A 16,520-nucleotide genomic window follows, 5' to 3' on the forward strand; every position below is an offset into this window, starting at 1 on the left:
TATACATACCTCAGTGAAATCACACTGTGCTTCCATTGGAGTGTACAGAGCATACCGTAAGTTAAGAAAGAGTAGGTTGTTAAGTTTGATAGTTATGATAACGACAATAATGATTGTTGTTTTTGAGTTTTTGATGTATGAATTGTGTATGTAGTGTAAAAACTGTAGGAAATTGGTCCCATAAAGTGTCAAGAATAATAAACAAGAAAAAGTATGAGCAATAACAACAGTGTGCTATGCATGCCGCAATAACTCTTCATATGTTATAACAGAAAATAGGACTAATATCATATACTGAATAGCATCTTACCATCAAAACAAACACCCCACAGTTGTTTGAGAAACCTTGCTTTGGTAGGCCCTGTGGTGTGAACAAGGTACAATTTTCAATAAAGGAATGTCAATGAAATGGTACAGTTCAGTGGAATAATTTAAAGGAACATCATCCACACCAAAAGTCCCCCAAGGTACAGGGGAGAAGAATCAAGCAATGTTCCCGTGAACACAGTGTATGTGAAAGTAAAGAAAAAGTACAATTCAAAAGCTTTTTAATACTCCAGCATGCATAGCAGTTTTGAACAGAGTTGGAACTGAATTAGCCCGAGTATTTTTCACAACATGTATGAGTGTTGCTGGACCAGAAAATTTATTTTCGACTGCAAACACACCATTTCTCACATGCCAAAAATCTTTCCTTGGACACGGTTTCAAAGCAATGTGTATGCTTTCTTCGTAAATGTGTTTGGAAGTTTCTCTTATGGTCCGGCGCGCTATCGAATGTGCCGCAAAAGCATGCGGCAGGGTCGATTTCCGGGTTTATAAACCCAGGGTCGTTACAATACTATGCGTAGGCTGTGTAGACTCGTTATGTGTAACTAAGGGCATCAACGATACACATTTAGAGCCAGCCAAACACAAGGCATACATTGAAGAAACACAGAAAATCAACGATCAAATCGATTACATAACTGTACATGTAAACCTGGGATTACTGCTCATGTAGGCAAATTTGTACAAATAAAGATTCCCTCATTGTGAGTAATTAGCTAGCTCACGTGCAAATGGGTGCTAATTAACGCTATGCTAACATCGGTGCGGTAATTGGTCATATAAAAATATACCACTGCACTGGTATAACATGAATATGACAATGTACATTATGCATAATGACAGTCTCACTTCCATGGTTTATATTTTTATCCATGTACGTTTGATTAAGATTCGCTTTCGTTGACGTTGATACCTTCAACGTTTACCTCAACTTCGGTGATCTTTGAAGGAGACGGGAGGGTTCGGGTTAAACACGTTTGACTCCGCCCATATTGAGCCCGGCCCCAAACTGCACACTGCAGTCAGGTATTCTCCCTCCGACTGCTTTCCATTTTCGAAGATAATTATTTTCATTGTTAGAGCGCCCACTAGGGTATCTGGTCAATATAATGGATAATCTGTGATGTAGCTTTAATTTGACTTTAGGCAACGCCCACGTAAATAATTGTAAACTGTTGATAGGCCTATTAGGAAACATTATAATATTTCTTGTTACAAAGGGGAAGTTCAAAATGTTCTCTTATATTTCATCAAGGCCACATGTTCCAAGACATTGATATGTGATTTGATGAAAGGCTTCATGTCATGCCTCATAGGCCCAAAATACCAAACCTGCAATGTGTCTACAAATAATATTGGTGATTTGACGGTTTACATTTTCCGATCACTGGAGGGCGACATTACACTATTCTTTATCACTCCATTGAATCTCAATAGTCTACTGAAGGAAGTCAGACCACCCATCCCTCTTTCCATATAACTACGGCAATGATCTACCGTCCTGTGGGTTTTCAGTACAACCCTAAAATAACACACTTGATTCTATTTATTAGCTGTTAAACAAGACCTTAGCTAGCTGAATCAGATATGCTAAATTATGGTTGGACTGAAAACCTAAAGGACAGTAGATCTCCAGGAAGCGGGTTGGGCAGCCCTGCTCTAAGACATCTCCAGAAATTTACTACAAAGAGGATCAGTACACAGTGAAGATGTCATAATAGTCTTTCTAGACAGATGGGTTGCCTCCCATAATATTCCAGCCAGGTCTGGGATTTCCAAAAGTACCCATCTAGCACATTTGGTTCCTTGGAAGTTGTGGGAATGTACACTACCAGTCAAACGTTTTAGAACACCTACTCATTCAAGGGTTTTTCTTTATTTTTACTATTTTCCACATTGTAGAATAATAGTGAAGACATCAAAACTATGAAAAAACACATATGGAATCATGTAGTAACCAAAAAAGTGTTAAACAAATCAAAATACATTTTATATTTGAGATTCTTCAAATAGTCACCCTTTGCCTTGATGACAGCTTTGCACACTCTTGGCAGTAATAATGTTATTTTATTGGGTTAATTGAACATTCTCAGAACTATGTGATTTTGCCTACCAAAATAGCCATGTTCCCTAAAGGTTCTCTTTGGTTATTAGAAAAATAACTTTCCCATAACATTATGGGAATAGTTTTATTTACAACTATGTGGGGAACGTTATATACAAGTTATCAAATTCCAACAAAATAACGTTATTTTACAAAGGTAATTGAACTTTCTCAGAAATATGTGATTCTCCCTATCAAATAGCAACGTTCCCTTAAGGTTCTTCTTTGGTTATTAGAAAAATTACTTTCCCACAAAAATTCAAATATGTCTGCAGAAAGAATGGGGTGTCTGCTAAAATATGACACTGAGTTTGAAAAACAATATTTTGGTTATTGAACCTGTTGGTTCCACTTTTCTGGGCTCCGTTATTTACTTAACAAATAAGGAACACTCAAAATGTGCACTTATAAATCATAACCATTTGAATCGAAATACAGCTGTAGACAGAAGTCAAAGATCAAACATCACACATACATCTGATGTCTCTCCTGAGTTCTGCAAAATAGGAAAAGTCCAAGTTGCTTTTAATATGCTTGCAGTCAACCCCAAGTGATGTAACTGCCGATGTCAATATCTTCTACTCATGAGACCAAGCCCAATCATATACAGTTTTACAAACATGCAGGAGATTCAATAGTTCTAGTGTTTTATAAGGGCTCAGCAGTAAATGTCCACTCCCCAAGTTGCTTTATAGTGGTATGTCTGACTAGTCTCTTATCTCTTTCACTCCCCTGCAGGGTTCTGTGTCTATGCATCTCTTTTAATCTTGAGGCGCATTCTCACAGACACCCTGTTTTGACTGCAATAACTCACACATCTCGCAGACCGCTTCTTTATAAGAGGCAGAGACTAGAAAATAACTGTGGAACAATATTAAACCTTACAATGATATATACAGTATATTGTTAATCTGTAGTCTAGGACCCTATAAATGTAGTGGGGAGGTGTCTTATAACCCTTCCCCTTCTATTAATACAACATAAGCATAATCAAACATTATAATACATCAAACATTTGGTGCAGCCCCTATCATGACCCCAAGTTTACCCCATCAAACCACAGTAGGTGAAGTGGATTTACATCCCGTAACATGGTCTGCACTATACAGAAATGCATAATTATCCATATGAATATCATGGTGATGTATCCTGAATAGGTACAAGGTAGAAATATGCAATATCCTTCTTTTGCATAATATTATTCTACACACTGGCTAGTATTGTAATAAGCTCCACCCCTAAACAACACCACATTTTGTTAGTCCAGACCAGACAAAATTCTAACCAATCATAGACATCCATGTTTCACAAGTTTGGACATCACAGTACAGTACAGAACAGTACAGCCCAGCACAGTTGAACAGAGTAGAGTTCAGTACAGTAAAGTATGTTCAGTACAGTACAATACTGTACATTCTACTGTACTCTGTGCTCTACTGTACTCTACTGTATAGTAGTACTGTACTGTTCTCTTCTGTGCTCTACTGTATTTTGCTGTCCAAGCTTGTGAAACATAGACGTCTATGATTTGTTCAGATTTGGTCTGTCCGTTTCAACTACTTTCAACGTCCATGGACATCCATGGACAGAGGATAGGTGGGAGGTGTTGTGGTAGGTGTCAGTAAGTGCCGGGATAGGTGACATTAACTGGACAGAGAGAGAAGAGAAGCAGAAAGAGAGAGGGGGAGAGTGAGAGGGAGGGGTTGAGCTGGACATAACAGTATGCCAATGGAAGAGAGCACAGTAGCAGGTGACCCAACTGTCGTTTTTTGACTACTATGTCTTTGCTAGATCTAATCCCAGAGCAGAGGAAGCTAATGTGAAGCTAATTTAACTAACTAGGCGCAAACTGAACATTACTTAAAATACATTTCTTTGGCTAGTTCTTGTATTACTTATTTACCAAGAGTGGCAGTGGCAAATTATTTCACAATTATACCATTTACAAGGTTGATTAATTTTTCCTTAGTAGCTAGCTAACAATCCAGTTTTCATTACATGGATGGCTATAGGCTCACTTATCATCTAGTTAATTATCATCAACCAAAATTAAGAACAAGAACACACACATGACGATTACAGTAACAAAGCATATTTCATTGAAAATCTTTGTCATTCATTACTTTGTCCTTTTCTGTTTCACGGGAAGCAAAGTTCGAGCTAGCAAACAGCACATGCTTCCCCCTGCCTAGCAATCTGCAGGCAGAGATGACTGCTTCATTCGCTTTGAGAACTAGCACAGACCTCAAACAAAGTTGTTTTTCTAATAATGTAGTTATTGGAAAGATGTCAGTTTGGCTTGTCATAAAAATTTGCCGAAAATGTACTAACTTTACTGTGTGTGGGGGAAATATGTAATATTCGGTTAAATCGTATGGCACTCCCATGAGCACAAATGCAATAACGGCTGGCTTTGGTCTACTTAAAGGAAATATTCACCCATGTTGAATGTTATATCATATTTACGCATATCTGAGTGATGTTCTATCATTTCCCGGAGTCATTTCATGTGTCACTGAGATATTCGCCATTCAAGCAGACAGAAAAACAGGCGGTATGACAAGTTTTGCATCATGTGATCAGATCATCATGTGATCATTTTCTGCCTGTTTGAATGGTGAATACCTCAGGTACACGTGGAAACATGAAATAACCCCGGGAATTGATAGAACATCGCTTCAACATTCAAAATGGGTGAATTTTTCCTTTAATAAACCCCTCTGACAACACCCCGGCTTGCCCAACGGTAACACAAAGCTACACTAGAGGGCAAACATAGACTGATGTTTTATGAATATCCTGTAGTACTGGTTACATTGCATTGTGATGGGGAATTAACTGTCCATGTAGTGCTGTAGGCTCACATGCAGTAAACAGTACAATGCACTTTAATAGTATTTTTTGTGTAATTCATTACAAATGAACCTGTTGCTCTATGGTCTTTTTAATCTTGTCACGTCCTGACCATAGAAAGCTTTTATTTTCTATGGTAGAGTAGGTCAGGACGTGACTGGGGGGTTCTTCTAGTTTATTTTTTCTATGTGGGGTTCTAGGTTCATTTTCTATGTTGGTGATTTGTATGATTCCCAATTAGAGGTTAGCTGGTTATCGTGGTCTCTAATTGGGGATCATACTTAAGTAGCATTTTTCCCACCTGTGGGTTGTGGGATATTGTTTATGTTTAGTTGCCTGTTTGCACTGCATTGTCGTCACGGTTCGTATATTCTTTATTTGTTTTGTATTTGCTTGAGTTTCACTTTATTCATTAAAAGTATGTGTACGCTGCGCCTTGGTGCGATCATTAATTTGAACAACGTGACAGAATATCCCATCACACCAGGACCAAGCAGCGTGCTACAATGGTGAAAATAAGTTAGACCTGGGAGTAAATAATGGAAGGACAGGAGATCCTTCCTTGGCAGGAGTCACAGCAGACAGAAGGAGATAATGGAGAACAGAGACGACGCCAGGGTTCGCGGCCACGACGCAAGCCCAAGATGCAGCCTCTAAAAAAAATAAAAAAAAAATTGGGGGTGGCACACGAAGTGATCGGCAATGCCAAGGGGTGAGTCAGAGACCGAGGAGGAATATTGGGACAGATTGAGTGAGGAGTGGTCGGCGAAAGTTGAGGGGAGTGAACCAGAGACTGTCAGTGAGTTGAGGGAGAATGTGGAGGAGAGAGAAATTAGTTATTGAATTGGTGGATGATGCACGACATTTGCCCTAAGGAGCGTGTTATCAATTTAAAGCCACCTGAGTCAGCTCTCCGTACTCATCCTGAGAAGTGTGTTAAAGTTCCGGTACAAGTGATGCCGGATATGCGCACCAGGTCTCCAGTACGCCTTCCCAGCCCAGTACGTCCTGTGCCAGCTCCTCGCACTTGCCGGGCGAGGTGTGTCATCGAACCGGTACCATTGATGCCGCTATACGCACCAGGTCTCCAGTACGTCTCCACAGCCTGGTACGTCCTGTGCTGCTCCTTGCACTCTCCCTCAAGTGCGCCTCCCCAGTCCAGTACGTCCTGTGCCTGCTCCCCGCACTCGCCCTGAGGTGCGTGTCACCAGCCCCGTACCACCAGTGTCGGCCCCACCCACCAGGCTTCCTGCGAAGATCCCCAGTCCGGAGCTTCCGGCGACAGTGCCCAGTCCGGAGCTTCCGGCGACAGTGCCCGGTCCGGATCCTCCGGCGACGTTTCACGGTCCGGAACCTCCTGCGACGGTCAACGGTATGAAACCTCCAGCTCCATGGCAGGAGCCCTCCTCTACGCCGATGCCCAGTCCAGACACGGCGTCCAGCCTGGGTCCATGGCTAGATCCGCGGGAGGAGTGGGTTCTTCGACCCCGCACCAGAGCCACCACCAAAGATGGTGGATCCGAGAGCCGAGAACTGTCGCGGAGCTGCCTCACACCACATAGCAACCACTCTCCATTCCATTAATTGCATCTCTTTTTCTCCATTGATCAGAGGTCCATTACCTCAGTCTCTCATTCTGAGACTTTAGATGATGAGCTGAAATGCACATATAAAATGATCACACTGGCTCTCAGCCATTTCAGTGTGTAATATGTGATCTTGATTGATCCTCCATTTTTCTCTACCCCAAAGGGCTCTTATTACAAGTCCCAGGTCCTGAGAAGTCATTTTTTCTAATTCAACGGCTTCATCATAGTCCTGTTTGGAGCAAGGCCACAATGGAACAGAATATTGCACCTTGGTGGATCTTGACTGTGATAGCGGAGTGCAGAGCACTGGCTCACGTGGAAGGCATAGCTTAAGAAAATCTCAGCAGCAGCTATGGAACACATATGACACAGCTCAAAGAAGGTGAGGCTCCCCGTATGAGCACCGCACGCTAACACAGCACTTAAAGTCAAAGCCCAAGGGTAACACTACACAGAAATGGCCAGTGATAACCTTATTTGTGTACAGGAGGAGGAGATGCCAAAGTGCATTCAGTTTCCAACTGCTGCAGATTGAGATAGATAACAAATGCTAGAGAGAGAGAGACATGGTGAATAATGTTATATGGTCTGGCAGTCCTATTAGTAATGGCCAGATTTAGAGTACAGCGCCTCTGCATGCACCTCTTCCCTGTGATAAGAATGAGAATCACATTTCATTGACTTGCTTTACTGTGCATCAATTTGTGTTTCCCGGTTGCACTTAGTCAAGTTTGATTTCCATTTTGCCTTGAGAAGGAACTTTGGGAAGTCACACAGCGAGCCTCCCACTGAGGCTTAGGGCAGAAAAACAAAACCAGAGGCAGCTCTCCTATCTCTAGATAGGGTTTTAACAGGCTCTGATTCCTCCTGAGTATGTGCATCCACCTCACAGACAGACACAGACAGACAGACACAGACAGACAGACACAGACAGACACAGACAGACACAGACAGACAGACAGGACAGACAAAGCACCCGTGATACTGGATAGACTCATGTCTGCTCCACTCTCCTGAACATGATGAACAGGTTTACATTAGACATGCTTTTAGATCTTCTACAGAATAGATTTTCAGCAGATGCTCATCCAACCAATGGGTAGACTAACATTATTCGTGCCGTCCCTGGATCAAACCCTATGTCATATAAAGCCCTCTCTTTCAAATGCAATGAAATGGATACATGCCCGAACAGTAGGTTTTCGTGCAACAAAAAAAAAAAATAGTATTTTGCATTATGAGGAGTAAAAGATGGAGAGCCCACTGGCACCAAAGAATGGACATAGCTATTATAAGAGACAGCACATTTGACATAAGCATTGGAAACACGTCATTGACTCCCTGTGCTGAAAAGTCTCCCTAGACCTCAAATGCTGCCTTAATGAAATCCAAGGACACATCTGACATTTGACAGGAGTGATATATGTCTGGCGCTGGCACTGTAACAAAAACCAGTCTGGGAGGAGAAAGGTTATCCTGTGCCAAATGACTTGCATATTAGGCTTCTACACCCACTCGTATATTTCTGAGCAATTGAGCATTTCGTCTTTGCAAAGTGCTTCCAAGATGTGTAAAACAGGGAAATGGGATGTCAAGTAAGACCGTACAAATCTCCAAAAAGGCAATTGAACTTAATGCAAGATAATAGCACAATACCTCAAATATATTAACAATAGCACAATACCTCAAATATATTAACTTATTTTAAATATTAACTGACAAGAAAATGTGCAACACAGTACATGGAAATGATTCTAGAAAGCAATAAAACGGCAAACAAATCCAGTGCCTGCACAGCTCCTGAGCACATTACTATACATTTGTTTTATTTAACCTTTATTTAACTAGGCAAGTCAGTTAAGAACAAATTCTTATTTACAATGACGGCCTATTACTAATCCTGACAAAAAATGTTGTATCTATGCTTTGACTTCTAATGTTGCACAGTTGGGATGGAACTGTAGAAGGTGAGGATCTATTGCACATCTCTGCAGGTAGTATAAGAGAATTGCCCCATGGGAGCTGGGGTTCTTGCTTTTCATGGGATTTTGCGTCCTATCCAGAGCGCAAAGCACCTCCCTGAACACTGCAGCTGCAGTGTCTCTTCCTCTACCACTAGAATGTAGAGCTGATTAGTACTTCCCCTGTCTTGTAATACAATTCTCTTGTGAGCCTGCTGTATGCACATTTCAGACTGAAAAAACGCCTGCCATTTTATAGTGAAAATGCATTGAGATTTCTGTGCTTGACAGAATGAGACTGCATTGCAGGCCACAGTGCTGCTAAAATAATTCAGGTGCACCAAAAGGGTCCAGTGACACAGGCACGCATGTCTTGACCAATAGGCTGCTGTGTAAACCTTGCATGCCTTCCACCATGTCCAGAATAATCTATGAGCATGACATCATAATCACCTTTAACACACTCCACATTTCTCACACGACTGCCAAGATGTGTCCTTTCTACCTCCTGAAGGAGTCTGTGCTTGCACCACTGTGAGAGAGGATAACAAGTCTATTCAGTGGTTCCATTAAGTGGGTGGTTTGTGTATGGAAGATGAGTGATGCGCTGACTGTGCTGGCTGTCTGCCTGGTTGCAGCTGTGTACTGAGCTGTGGGCCTGTGTTTGTATATCTCCCTCTCTGTGGACTTTTATTGGCAGTGCACATGCTCTAATTATCCCTCTGCTGGCCACTGGTGGTTGTTTACTGTGTGTACCCAAAAGCCACGGAATCTACACCACTTTGACTGCTTAACGGAAAGCTTGTCATGACAGGATACTTGATTTATTTGTGTTGGGAGTGGAGCAGGTTCAGTGAAGGAACCAATTCCACTTCCCCACTTCCTTGGTTAGGTTAACATACATTTATTGGACTGTGGTCTCTGATGTATTGTTGTGATTATTTCTATGCCCTACCTTTGGCTGAACCCCATTTACTTCTACATGTACTGTATACAAGTTTAGTATAGGGTATGTTCACTATATAACTGTAGCAATTTTTTTTCTCCCCTTTCAGGACACTGTTGTACGCTCTTGGACTGGCTGGATCAGCAGTAGGGGACACAGAGACCACAGGAAGTAGAGGTGGGGCCCGAAACCACAGACTTTATTTAATATTTCTTTATCCAATAAAACAAACTCCCCTGTCTATTCCATGCCTCCCCTTGTACTGCAACAACAATCAAATGAGTTAAGGAAACCGGTTGCATTTTTGTCATATCTCTCATTTTGAGTTAAACTTAGGCTGCTGTTATTGTTGCTAATCATTTCAATCTGTTCAAAATTAAGAGGTTTATTTCAAACTTATTTTTAGGTGTCAATGTGCCAATGTGCAATTGGAGAAATATAAAACGTTTGTACTAGAGTGATGCTTTTGTATGATGGAATGGGGCCCAGTATCAGACAAGAGAGGAACTACTCACTCTGTGAGCTCAAATACTCATATCTTCACAGGGGAACATCAATGTTTTGGCTGAATAACTGATTTTGGCATTGATAGTGATATTTGTTGCTCATCCAGGTCACTGTCTTTCATAACAAATCACAAGTGAACACAAATGTTTTTTGTTGGTTTGTTTTTTGGTGCCTTTTCTTCCTGCTGCCAAGACAACCCAGACAAAGCCATTGGTCCAATCACTTTGTGAAGCACCAATTGTGCTCAATGATCCTTGCAACCAGTCTCTTAGTTGATGAGAGGACTGGACTAGATGAGAAGACTGGACTAGATGAATAGACTGTCCATTTCAGGGGAAACCTATCCATCCCCATCAGCATTTAGAACAATTAGTGAAAACAAAGCTGAAGCACTTTCCTCAGATATCGGGTCAATGCCTTTCGTTACGCAAGTGTACACTTGCCCTAGCCCGAAGTTACTCACTGAGTGTACAAAACATTAGGAACACCTTCCTAATATTGAGATGTACCCCCTTTTGCCCTCAAAACAGCCTCAATTCATTGGGGCATGGACTACAAGGTGTCGAAAGCATTCCACAGGGATGCTGGCCCATGTTGACTCCAATGCTTCCCGTAATTGTGTCAAGTTGGCCTGATATCCTTTGTGTGGTGGGCTATTCTTGATACACACGGGAAACTGTTTAGCGTGAAAACCCAGCATCGTTGCAATTCTTGACACACTAAAACTGGTGCGCCTGGTATCTGCTACCATACCCTGTTCAAAGGAACTAAAATATTTTGTCTTGTCCATTCACCCTTTGAAATGGCACACAAATAATCCATGTCTCAAGGCTTAAAGATCCTCCTTTAACCTGTCTCCTTCCCTTCATCTACACTGATTGAAGTGGATTTAGTCCCCGAAAAGGGACATCAACAAGGGATCATAACTTTCACCTGGATTTACCTGGTCAGTCCATGTTATGAAAGGAGCAGGAGGTTCCTAATGTTTTGTACACTCAGTGCACAAGTTACAGTATGCTCCTGTGTTTTGACTGCAGCTGTACAGAAGACCCCCAACCTTACTAACAACAATATGCCCTGATGCAAACACTCTTGATGCAAGCCCACTGCCTTGGGTGTGAGAGAAATGCTTTACAAATTCAATGAATTATTATTATTACTCATTGCTCTTTCCCTTCTCATGCTCTTTCCCGACATGGCCATGCCTTAATTCTCAGATGGCTGGTTAACGAGACTACACTTGCTGTTGACATAGAGGGGATCCCCACCCACTGGAAATTTTCTCTAAGGCAAAAACAAAATCTCAGCCTCATGGCAAAATGTGCAACGACAAAATGTTCTCTGTCCCATGGCAGGGTGTGTAGAATAGCATGAGATTAGCAATAAAACTGTACTTATTTTTCTTTGGCCCATGGCAAATGTCAAGAAATTTAGCTGTTTTGTTTTTGGGTTGGACCCGAAAATGTGAGCAGTAGATCTCAGTTTGCATTTTGAATCAGAAAGTGATCTTGACTCCGAAAAGGTTGGTGACCACTGCTCTAGTGTTTGAAAGGACCCCAGGCGTAACATTAATCCAGTGAAGAAGAGTGAATGGGAAGAAGAATATGAAGTCGATCGAAGAGACCAGCTCCATCCAAAGTGTTTACATGCTTGCTGTGTTCCAGCACTACTGGGCCACCACTGTGGCTCTTTGCGTTTGACATGGATGCCCCACTGTGCTGCCCCCAGAACCCTGGACTGTCTGGCTTTAACATCCAGGAGCTTAACAGAGGGGCCAACATGCCTCCGAGCACCGCTGCTCAACTCCACTCCAGTGCACTAACACCAGCATGGTCTCATAGGCTAGATGTAACATAGTAAATATAAATCCGGCACACTCAAATTAGTATGGTTACATGAGACAGAAGGTTACTTAAGGCAAAAACAAAAGTTGGGTGGTTTGGTGGCGTATAAGCAGCCCAAAGATTGCGTGATCGAATCTCATCACAGACAACTTTAGCATTTTAGCTAAATAGAAACTACTTACTACCTTTTAGCTACTTTGCAACTAAACTCAGCAAAAAAAGAAACGTCCCCTTTTCAGGACCCTGTCTTTCAAAGATAATTAATCAAAATCCAAATAACTTCATATCTTCATTGTAAAGGGTTTAAACACTTTCCCATGCTTGTTCAATGAACCATAAACAATGAATGAGCATGCGCCTGTAGAATGGTCGTTAATATACTAACAGCTTACAGACGGTATGCAATTAAGGTCACAGTTATGAAAACTTAGGACACTAAAGAGGCCTTTCTACTGACTCTGAAAAACACCAAAGGAAAGATGCCCAGGCTTCCTGCTCATCTGCGTGAATGTGGCATGCTGCAAGGAGGCATAAGGACTGCAGATGTGGCCAGGGCAATAAATTGAAATATCTAAACTGTGAGATGCCGAAGACAGTGCTACAGGGAGACAGGATGGACAGCTGATCGTCCTCGCATTGGCAGACTTCGTGTAACAACACCTGCACAGGATCGGTACATCCGAACATCACAACTGAGGGACAGGTACAGGATGGCAACAACAACTGCCCGTGTTACACCAGGAACGCACAATCCCTCCATCAGTGCTCAGACTGTCCGCAATAGGCTGAGAGAGGCTGGACTGAGGGCTTGTAGGCCTGTTGTAAGGCAGGTCCTCACCAGACATCACCGGAAACAACGTCGCCTATGGGCACAAACCCACCGTCGCTGGACCAGACAGGACTGTCAAAAAGTGCTTTTCGCTGACGAGTCACAGTTTTGTCTCACCAGGGGTGATGGTCGGATTCACATTTATCGTCGAAGGAATGAGCGTTACACCGAGGCCGGTACTCTGGAGCAGGATCGATTTGGAGGTAGATGGTCCATCATGGTCTGGGGCAGTGTGTCACAGCATCATTGGACTGAGCTTGTTGTCATTGCAGGCACTCTCAACTCTGTGCGTTACAGTGAAGACATCCTCCTCCCTCATTTGGTACCCTTCCTGCAGGCTCATCCTGACATGACCCTCCAGCATTACAATGCCACCAGCCATACTGCTTGTTCTGTGCGTGATTTCCAGCAAGACAGGAATGTCAGTGTTCTGCCATGGCCAGCGAGGAGTCCGGATCTCAATCCCATTGAGCACGTCTGGGACCTGTTGGATCGTAGGTTAAAGCCTTAGGCCATTCCCCCCAGAAATGTCTAGGAATTTGCAGGTGCCTTGGTGGAAGAGTGGGGTAACATCTCACAGCAAGAACTGCCAAATCTGATGCAGTCCATGAGGAGGAGATGCACTGCAGTACCTAATGCAGCTGGTGGTCACACCAGATACTGACTGGTACTTTTGATTTTGACCCCCCCTTTGTTCAGGGACACATTATTCCATTTCTGTTAGTCACATGTCTGTGGAACTTGTTCAGTTTATGTCTCAGTTGTTGAATCTGGTTATGTTCATACAAATATTTACACATGTTAAGTTTGCTGAAAATAAATGCGGTTAGAGGTGAGAGGACGTGTGAGAGGACGTTTCTTTTTTTGCTGAGTTTACTTAGCATGTTAGCTAACCCTTCCCTTAACCCTAACCTTTAACCTAACCTTTACCTTTGCCCTAACCTTAAGTCCTATCCCCTAGCCTAGCTAACATTAGTATTAGCCACCTAGCTATCGTTAGCCACAACAAATTGGGATTAGTAACATATCATATGTTTTGATAATTCTTAACATATTGTACAAATTGCAATTCATAACATAACATATTCATTGTAATTTCTAACATACCATACAGAATGGACGATGGACAACCACAAATTGATACATATCGTACTAATTGGAGTGTCCCGGACATACATTTGTGACCGACCGGCTCGATTCCGTCTCGTGTAGCAACATTTGAAAGGGTGTTTTTTTAAATTGGATAAAAGTAGAGATTCAGATCTAGAAAATGGTATATCATACACTACAGTTGAGGAACAATGGGAAAGTAATTTTGCTTTGAAAGTTAAAAAACTTCTAACCTCACTTTTGAGAAAATGGCCTTTGAATGTTTTGATACTACTGGAGAACTCTTCTTTGTCTACACCCACTCAGCATCGATCACACCCTCTTAAGTTTTAGCCCCATCCATCTCTTTAAGGGTTGATCCGAGTGTTCTGTCCTAACAGCAGTCAAGTACCCAAGCTAACTGGCTAACGTTGGCTAGCTTGCTTGCTACTTCCAGACACAAATGAGAGAACAGTTCACTCTGACCATTTTACTCACCCTAGCAGAGCTGGTTAGGCTGTTTTTATGCTATTCAGAGCGTTGGTGACTGCAACGGCGCTGCTGGCATCAATTTAATTACGCTTTGTTGCCACCGTTTACAGGCCACATTTACTGGCCATATTCAACAGGTGTTGAACGTTCGGAAATGTGTCAGTTATTATGGACTCTGGCATACTCAGACGAGTGCTCTGAAATCGGGGTACATAGCCAGAGCGAATTTACCAACTATCAACAGTTTTTGCAGTGACATTAACATTCTAATGAAATGGTTCCTTGCATAGTGGAGTCTGTTAAAACCTCTAGTGATTCCCCATCCCGCATGAGGGAGCATAATCATCGCCTGACACGAATTAGCATAACGCAACGGACATAAATCTGCTATTCATGAAAATCACAAGTGAAATATATTGAGACACAGCTTAGCCTTTTGTTAATCACCCTGTCATCTCAGATTTTCAAAATATGCTTTACAGCCAAAGCTAGACAAGCATTTGTGTAAGTTTATCGATAGCCTAGCATAGCATTTTGTCCAGCTAGCAGCAGGTAACTTGGTCACGGAAATCAGAAAAGCAATCAAATTAAATCGTTTACCTTTGATGAGCTTTGGATGTTTTCACTCACGAGACTCCCAGTTAGATAGCCAATGTTCCTTTTTTGCAAAAATATTATTTTTGTAGGCGAAATAGCTCCGTTTGTTCTTCACATTTGGCTGAGAAATCGCCCGGAAATTGCAGTCACGAAAGCCGAAAAATATTCCAAATTAGCTCCATAATAGACAGAAACATGGCAGACGTTGTTTATAATCAATCCTCAAGGTGTTTTCCAAATATCTATTCGATAATATATCCACCGGGACAATTGGTTTTTCAGTAGGACTGATTTGAATAATGGCTACCTCTGTATTTTACATGAAAATCACTCTGGGAGCCATCAGGTGACCAGTTGCGCAATGTAGCCACTTACGGGTATTCTTCAACATAAATACGTAAACCTACGTCACAATGCTGTAGACACCTTGGGGAATACGGAGAAAAAGTAATCTGGTTGATAGCCCATTCACTGCTCAATAGGGACGCATTGGAACGCAGCGCTTTCAAAACATGAGGCACTTCCGGATTGGATTTTTCTCAGGCTTTCGCCTGCAATATCAGTTCTGTTATACTCACAGACAATATTTTTACAGTTTTGGAAACTTTAGAGTGTTTTCTATCCTAAGCTGTCAATTATATGCATATTCTAGCATCTTGTCCTGACAAAATATCCCGTTTACTATGGGAACTTTATTTTTCCAAAAATGAAAATACTGCCCCCTAGTCACAAAAGGTTATTAAGACATGTAGCTAGCTAGCTAAACAATGAACCATAATCCCACCTCATGACATTACTACCCAGCATGAATCTGCAGGTAGCTAACCAACCAGGTTCAATGTTAGCTAGCTAAAATTAGGCTATAACTAGCAAAGCAAATGGCACTGAGATACAAATAATATTACTACACAGATCATACACATAACGTTAGCTAGCGAGCCAGCCAGCTAACGTTAGCTTGCTAGCTAACAGTACACTTTAACTTGAAATGAAAACTACTTTCTGACAAAATTAGAAATGTGTAATATATGAAAATGTAGCTAGCTAGACTATCTTACCTGTATACATGGACGGACACTTCTCACTCTCTGTCACGGATGCCATGGTTGACCTTAGTTTGAAGATGTAATCTGGAGACAAGTGTTTTCTCCTTAGCTATCATACTCTAATTCCACTGATTTCAAAACTGATTTCAAAACTTGGTCCTCCAGAAAGTGTAGAGGAAAACTTTTTATGCAGTTCTACGACACAATATATATATATTTTAAATGGGTTAGACAGGATTACCTACACATACTGACCAGCTCAAATAGACAGAAGCGTGCTATATGGCAAACCAATCAGAACTCATCTCTCGGCATGTCCAGCCCACTCATCAT

The sequence above is a fragment of the Oncorhynchus tshawytscha genome, linkage group LG13 (assembly GCF_018296145.1).
Source record: "Oncorhynchus tshawytscha isolate Ot180627B linkage group LG13, Otsh_v2.0, whole genome shotgun sequence".
NCBI classification, from domain to species: Eukaryota; Metazoa; Chordata; class Actinopteri; order Salmoniformes; family Salmonidae; genus Oncorhynchus; species Oncorhynchus tshawytscha.